The sequence below is a fragment of the Arachis ipaensis genome, chromosome B7 (assembly GCF_059453495.1).
Source record: "Arachis ipaensis isolate K30076 ecotype BB chromosome B7, ASM5945349v1, whole genome shotgun sequence".
NCBI classification, from domain to species: domain Eukaryota; kingdom Viridiplantae; phylum Streptophyta; class Magnoliopsida; order Fabales; family Fabaceae; genus Arachis; species Arachis ipaensis.
Genome location: NC_142442.1, coordinates 88,205,226 through 88,213,077, shown reverse-complemented (window position 1 = coordinate 88,213,077; position 7,852 = coordinate 88,205,226). Strand labels below are relative to the sequence as shown.

At 36.1% G+C, this 7,852-nt stretch overlaps 1 non-coding gene across 1 annotated transcript; it reads left to right on the top strand.

The window, feature by feature from the left end:
• Nucleotides 1–221: 221 nt before the first annotated feature.
• LOC148553278 (small nucleolar RNA R71) lies at nt 222–329 on the top strand. The gene has a single exon (XR_015893711.1). It is a non-coding gene; the product is annotated as a small nucleolar RNA R71 (small nucleolar RNA).
• Nucleotides 330–7,852: the final 7,523 nt, after the last annotated feature.

Here is a 7,852-nt window from a genome sequence, read left to right as displayed (position 1 = left end):
GTATCAATTTTACGAACTCCCTTCTTCTGAAGCGTCCCATTACTCACAGGATTCCTCTCAGAAGTGTACATGAACTGGTTATTAGCAACCATGTCAATGAGTTCTTGAGCTTCTGCAGGCATTTTCTTTAGGTGAATGGATCCACCTGCAGAAGTATCTAATGACATCTTAGCTAATTCAGACAAACCATCATAGAATATATCCAGGATGGTCCATTCTGAAAGCATGTCAGAAGGACACTTTTTGGTCAGTTGCTTGTATCTCTCCCAAGCTTCATAGAGGGATTCACCTTCCTTCTATCTGAAGGTTTGAACATCCACTCTAAGCTTGCTCAGCTTTTGAGGAGGAAAGAACTTGGCTAAGAAAGCCGTGACCAGCTTATCCCAAGAGTTCAGGCTATCCTTAGGTTGAGAATCCAACCATATTCTAGCTCTGTCTCTCACAGCAAAAGGGAAAAGCATGAGCCTGTAGACTTCAGGATCTACTCTATTAGTCTTAACAGTATCACAGATCTGTAAGAATTCAGTTAAGAACTGAAAAGGATCTTCAGATGGAAGTCCATGAAACTTGCAGTTCTGCTGCATCAGAGAAACTAATTGAGGTTTCAGCTCAAAGTTGTTTGCTCCATTGGTAGGGATGGAGATGCTTCTTCCATGTAAATTGGAATTAGGTGCAGTAAAGTCACCAAGCATCCTCCTTGCATTATTATTATTTTCGGCTGCCATCTCCTCTTCCTGTTCGAAAATTTCTGAAAGGTGCTTGCTGGATTGTTGTAATTTAGCTTCTCTTAGTTTCCTCTTCAGAGTCCTTTCAGGTTCTGGATCTGCTTCAATAAGAATGTTCTTGTCCTTGCTCCTGCTCATATGAAAAAGAGGGAACAGAAAAATAATAATAATAGAGATCCTTTTTACCCAGGTATAGAGGTTCCCCTGTGTGAGTAGAAGAAGAAAAGAATGTAATGTAAAGAAGGGAAAAAGAGAAAATTCGAACATAGATGGAAGAGGGGGTTCGAATTTGGGTGAGATGAAGTGTTAGTAGATGAATAAATAAATAGAAGGAGATGAGAGAGAGAGAGGGGATTTTCGAAAATTATTTTTGAAAAATGGTTAGTGATTTTTGAAAATTAGGAATGAAATCAAATTAAAATTAAAAATTAAAACAATTAGTTAATTAAAAAAAATTTTGAAAAGAGGGTAGAGATTTTCGAAAATTAGAGAGAGAGAGTTAGTTAGGTAGTTTTGAAAAAGATAAGAAACAAAAAAAAAGTCAATTAGTCAGTTGAAAAAGATTTGAAAATCAATTTTGAAAAGATAAGAGGATAAGAAGTTAGAAAAGATATTTTAAAATCAAATTTTTGAAAAAGATAAGATTTTTAAAAAGATATGATAGAAAGATATGATTAGAATTAGTTTTGAAAAAGATTTGATTTTTAAAATCAAAATTAATGACTTGATTCACAAGTAATCACAAGATATGATTCTAGAACTTAAAGTTTGAATCTTTCTTAACAAGCAAGTAACAAACTTGAAATTTTTGAATCAAAACATTAATTGATGATGTGATTTTCGAAAATTATGAGACAAAATTAAGAAAAATATTTTTGAAAAATATATATATATTTTTTATTTTTTTAAAAATTTTCAAAAATGACTAAGAAAAATAAAAAAGATATGATTTTTGAAAAAGATTTTGAAAAAGATAAGATTTTTAAATTGAAAATTTGATTTGACTCATAAAAACAACTAGATTTTAAAATTTTTTTGAAAAAGTCAATCCAAATTTTCGAATTTATGAGAAGAAAAAAAAAGGGAAGATAATATTTTGATTTTTTTGAATTTTTAATGATGAAAGAGAAAAACATGAAAAAGACTCAATGCATGAGAATTTTTGGATCAAAGCAATGAATGTATGCAAGAATGCTATGAATGTCAAGATGAACACCAAGAACACTTTGAAGATCATGATGAACATCAAGAACATATTTTTGAAAAATTTTTTATGCAAAGAAAACATGCAAGACACCAAACTTAGAAATTTTTCATGTATAGACACTATGAATGCAAGAATGCATATGAAAAACAAGAAAAGACACAAAACAAGAAAATATGAAGATCAAACAAGAAGACTGGCCAAGAACAACTTGAAGATCATGAAGAACACTATGAATGCATGAATTTTCGAAAATTGCATAAATTTTTAGAAAAAAATGCAATTGACACCAAACTTAAAATTGACTCAAGACTCAAACAAGAAACACAAAATGTTTTTGATTTTTATGATTTTATGAATTTTTTTTTTTTTGGATTTTTCGAAAATTAATGTGAAAAAGAAAAATAAGGATTCCAAAATTTTTAAGAAGAATTCCAGGAATCTTTCAATATTAGCCCAAAGCTCCAATCAAAGGGTTGGAGATGGCTTAATAGCCAGTCAGCTTTAGGATATAAATCAGGCATGTAACAGCTGATATTCAAATTAACTTGCCTCTATGCTGATGGTTGGAAGCCCCTATCCAAAAGAATTAGACCTGACTTTACAGCCAGCCAGGCTTCAACATGCTTCATGAAACACTAGAATTTTTTCTTAAAAATTTAGAATAATTTTCAAAAACAGATGAGAAATTTTTGAAAGATTTTTGAAAAATTTTTTTGAAAATAAAACAAAAAGAAAATTACCTAATCTGAACAACAAGATGAACCGTCAGTTGTCCAAACTCGAACAATCCCCGGCAACGGCGCCAAAAACTTGGTATGCGAAATTGTTACTCTGAGGTTGTAAAATTTGTTGTTCATTCTCTCCCTGGCAATGGCACCAAAAACGGGTGCACAGAACCATGGTCCAAACATAACTTCACAACTTCGCACAACTAACCAGCAAGTGCACTGGGTCGTCCAAGTAATAAAACCTTACGTGAGTAAGGGTCGATCCCACGGAGATTGTTGGTATGAAACAAACTATGGTCACCTTGTAAATCTCAGTCAGGCGGATATCAAATAGTTATGGAGTTTTCGAAAATAAATAATAGATAGACAGAAAATAAAGATAGAAACACTTATGTAATTCATTGGTGAGAATTTCAGATAAGCGTATAGAGATGCTTTCGTTCCTCTGAACTTCTGCTTTCCTGCTGTTTTCATCCAATCAGTCCTACTCCTTTCCATGGCTGGCTTTATGTAAGGGCATCACCGTTGTCAATGGCTACTTCTCATCCTCTCTGTGAAAATGGTCCGATGCGCTGTCACTGCATAGCTAATCATCTGGAGGCATCACCGTTGTCAATGGCTACATCCCATCCTCTCTGTGAAAATGGTCCGATGCGCTGTCACTGCATGGCTAATCATCTGGAGGTTCTCGATCATACTGGAATAGGATTCACCCTCCTTTTGCGTCTGTCACTACGCCCAGCACTCGCGAGTTTGAAGCTTGTCACAGTCATTCAATCCCTGAATCCTACTCGGAATACCACTGACAAGGTTTAGACTTTTCGGATTCTCATGAATGCCGCCATCAATCTAGCTTATACCACGAAGATTCTGATTAAGAGATCCAAGAGATACTCATTCAATCTAAGGTAGAACGGAAGTGGTTGTCAGGCACGCGTTCATAGGGAATGATGATGATTGTCACATTCATCACATTCATGTTGAAGTGCGAATGAATATCTTAGAAGTGGAATAGCCAGTCAGCTTTAGGATATAAATCAGGCATGTAACAGCTGATATTCAAATTAACTTGCCTCTATGCTGATGGTTGGAAGCCCCTATCCAAAAGAATTAGACCTGACTTTACAGCCAGCCAGGCTTCAACATGCTTCATGAAACACTAGAATTTTTTCTTAAAAATTTAGAATAATTTTCAAAAACAGATGAGAAATTTTTGAAAGATTTTTGAAAAATTTTTTTGAAAATAAAACAAAAAGAAAATTACCTAATCTGAGCAACAAGATGAACCGTCAGTTGTCCAAACTCGAACAATCCCCGGCAACGGCGCCAAAAACTTGGTATGCGAAATTGTTACTCTGAGGTTGTAAAATTTGTTGTTCATTCTCTCCCTGGCAATGGCACCAAAAACGGGTGCACAGAACCATGGTCCAAACATAACTTCACAACTTCGCACAACTAACCAGCAAGTGCACTGGGTCGTCCAAGTAATAAAACCTTACGTGAGTAAGGGTCGATCCCACGGAGATTGTTGGTATGAAACAAACTATGGTCACCTTGTAAATCTCAGTCAGGCGGATATCAAATAGTTATGGAGTTTTCGAAAATAAATAATAGATAGACAGAAAATAAAGATAGAAACACTTATGTAATTCATTGGTGAGAATTTCAGATAAGCGTATAGAGATGCTTTCGTTCCTCTGAACTTCTGCTTTCCTGCTGTTTTCATCCAATCAGTCCTACTCCTTTCCATGGCTGGCTTTATGTAAGGGCATCACCGTTGTCAATGGCTACTTCTCATCCTCTCTGTGAAAATGGTCCGATGCGCTGTCACTGCATAGCTAATCATCTGGAGGCATCACCGTTGTCAATGGCTACATCCCATCCTCTCTGTGAAAATGGTCCGATGCGCTGTCACTGCATGGCTAATCATCTGGAGGTTCTCGATCATACTGGAATAGGATTCACCCTCCTTTTGTGTCTGTCACTACGCCCAGCACTCGCGAGTTTGAAGCTTGTCACAGTCATTCAATCCCTGAATCCTACTCGGAATACCACTGACAAGGTTTAGACTTTTCGGATTCTCATGAATGCCGCCATCAATCTAGCTTATACCACGAAGATTCTGATTAAGAGATCCAAGAGATACTCATTCAATCTAAGGTAGAACGGAAGTGGTTGTCAGGCACGCGTTCATAGGGAATGATGATGATTGTCACATTCATCACATTCATGTTGAAGTGCGAATGAATATCTTAGAAGTGGAATAAGTTGAATTGAATAGAAAAATAGTAGTACTTTGCATTAGATCATGAGGAACAGCAGAGCTCCACACCTTAATCTATGGAGTGCAGAAACTCTACCGTTTGAAAATACATAAGTGATGAAGGTTCAGGCATGGCCGAATGGCCAGCCCCCAAACATGATCAATATGATGAAACTAAAGATCATAAGATGATCCCCAGATGTCTAATACAATAGTAAAAAGTCCTATTTATACTAAACTAGCTACTAGGGTTTACAGAAGTAAGTAATTGATGCATAAATCCACTTTCGGGGCCCATTTGGTGTGTGCTTGGGCTGAGCTTGAAGTTTACACGTGGAGAGGTCATTCTTGGAGTTGAACGCCAGTTTGTAACGTGTTTCTGGTGTTCAACTCTGGCTTGTGACGTGTTTCTGGCGTTTAACTCCAAACTGCAGCGTAGAACTGGCGTTCAATGCCCTTTTGCGTCATCTAAACTCGGCCAAAGTATGGACTATTATATATTACTGGAAAGCCCTGGATGTCTACTTTCCAACTCAATTAGAAGCGCGCCATTTTGAGTTCTGTAGCTCCAGAAAATCCACTTTTAGTGCAGGGAGGTCAGAATCCAACAGCATCAGCAGTCCTTCTCCAACCTCTAAATCTGATTTTTGCTCAAGTCCCTCAATTTCAGCCAGAAAATACCTGAAATCACAGAAAAACACACAAACTCATAGTAAAGTCCAGAAATGTGAATTTAACATAAAAACTAATAAAAACATCCCTAAAAGTAACTAGATCCTACTAAAAACATACTAAAAATAATGCCAAAAAGCGTATAAATTATCCGCTCATCATGTAGCTTGAATCTTAACGCCATGCATGCACCAGAATTTTTCGAATATACAAACATAGGTACGTGAGTAGTGAATAATACGTTTTTCTAAATTTATATTTTAGATGAATGAATGAGTGACTATGATGCACCACTACTTCGTGGTACATTTTGTACTTAACTGAGTGGATTTTATCCAGTAAACTCACACTTATTCATATAATTCGCATGTTTTACATTTTTCCTTCCTAACTTTGTGCTATGATTAAAAACATGCATCATTGGCCTTAAATTTGCTATGTTTAATCCTCTCTTATTACCATTCAATGCCTTGATATGTGTGTTAAGTGTTTTCAGGGTTTACAGGGCATGAATGGCTTAGAGGATGGAAAGGAAGCATGCAAAAATGGAAGGAATACAAGAAACTGAAGGAATTGCAAAGCTGTCCAGCTTGACCTCTTAGCATTCAATCGATCATAATTTGAGCTATAGAGGTCTAAATGAGGCGGTTCCAGTTGCGCTGGAAAGCTAACATCCGAGGCTTCGAAATGATATATAATTTGTCATAATGGACGTATAGCTAAATGACATGCACACGTGCATCACGCGCACGCGTCGTTCTGCAGAAAATCCAGCGACCTGTACGTATCAGAAATTGCCCCCAGTGATTTCTGGGCTATTTTTGACCCAGTTTTCGACCCAGAAAAAACAGATTAGAGGCTACAGAGTAGGAGAATCAAGGAATTCATTCAGACTTCTCATTATTCATAATTTTAGGTTTTAGATGTAGTTTTTAGCGAGAGAGACTCTCCTCTTTCTCTAGGTAAATGGTTAGGATTTTTTCGTCTTCCCAATTCTAGGTTCAATGTTCCTTTAATTTAGTGTTCTTCTACTTTTATTCTATTACTTCAGTTTATCTTCTTCTTTTGTTTAATTATTAATGCAAAGAGTATTTTTCTATTTAATTTCTTTATTTGCTTGATTATCTCAATTCACTTCCTTTTATCATGTAAATGGCATCCATGTCAATAGAATAGGCTTCCAACTTGACTTGGGGGTTGATTAAAAGGAGATCCTTGAGTTGGAATGCTCAAGTGATTAGCTAAATTAGAAGTTGTTGGCTAATTCTCTATTTACTAACGCTAATCCTTCCCAAGGGAGAGGATTAGGATTTGCAAATAAGAGTTAGCTCAATCACTTGACTTTCCCTTATTTAGTAAGGGTTAACTAAGTGAAAATAACAACCTTTTGATACTACACTTGAGAAAATTCAACAAGAATAGAACTTCCAATTAATCATTCCCCCGGTCAAGACTTTTTATTCTGAATATATAAATCTCTTTTAATTTACATTGCTTCAATTTATAATCATTTATTTTTCCACTCTCTAACTCCCAAAATTTCTCAGAAAATCTCATAACCAATAATAACTACACCTCCCTGTAATTTCTTGAGAGACGACCCAAGGTTTAAATACTTTGGTTATTAATTTTATTGGGTTTGCTTTAGTGACAAACAAGTTTTTGTACGAAAGGATTCTTTGTTGGTTTAGAAACTATACTTACAATGAGGATATATTTGTAAAATTCTTTACTGACAGAAAATCCGTTCGTCAAAATGGCATCGTTGCCAGGGAATTGCAAGCGTGTGCCTTATTATTGGTTATTGTAAATATTTGCTTTTTGCTTATCTGTTAGTTTTTGTTAGTTTTAGGACTTAGTTGCTTATTTTTATAAGTTTTTATTTTTGTTAGATACTATGAATTCTCACCCCTGTCGCTATGAGTTTGGTTCCAATGTTGTTGTAGGGAATGGAAGCTATAATGAGAACATGCATCAAGGTTGGAACAATCAATGATGGGAGGAGCCACAAGGATTTGATCAACCTTCTTGGCAACAACCCCCTCCAATGCGCTATAACCAACAACCATTCTATGATGCATACCAAGACAATAGTTATGGTGGACCTCTTCGTGACAACCAACCTCCACCAGATTACTATGATCAAGAGCCATTCCAAGATGCGTACCAAGATGATGGATATGGTGGACCCCCTTGTAGTTACCAACAAGCCCCACCATATACCTATAAACCCCCTCCTCAACATAACTTTGAACCA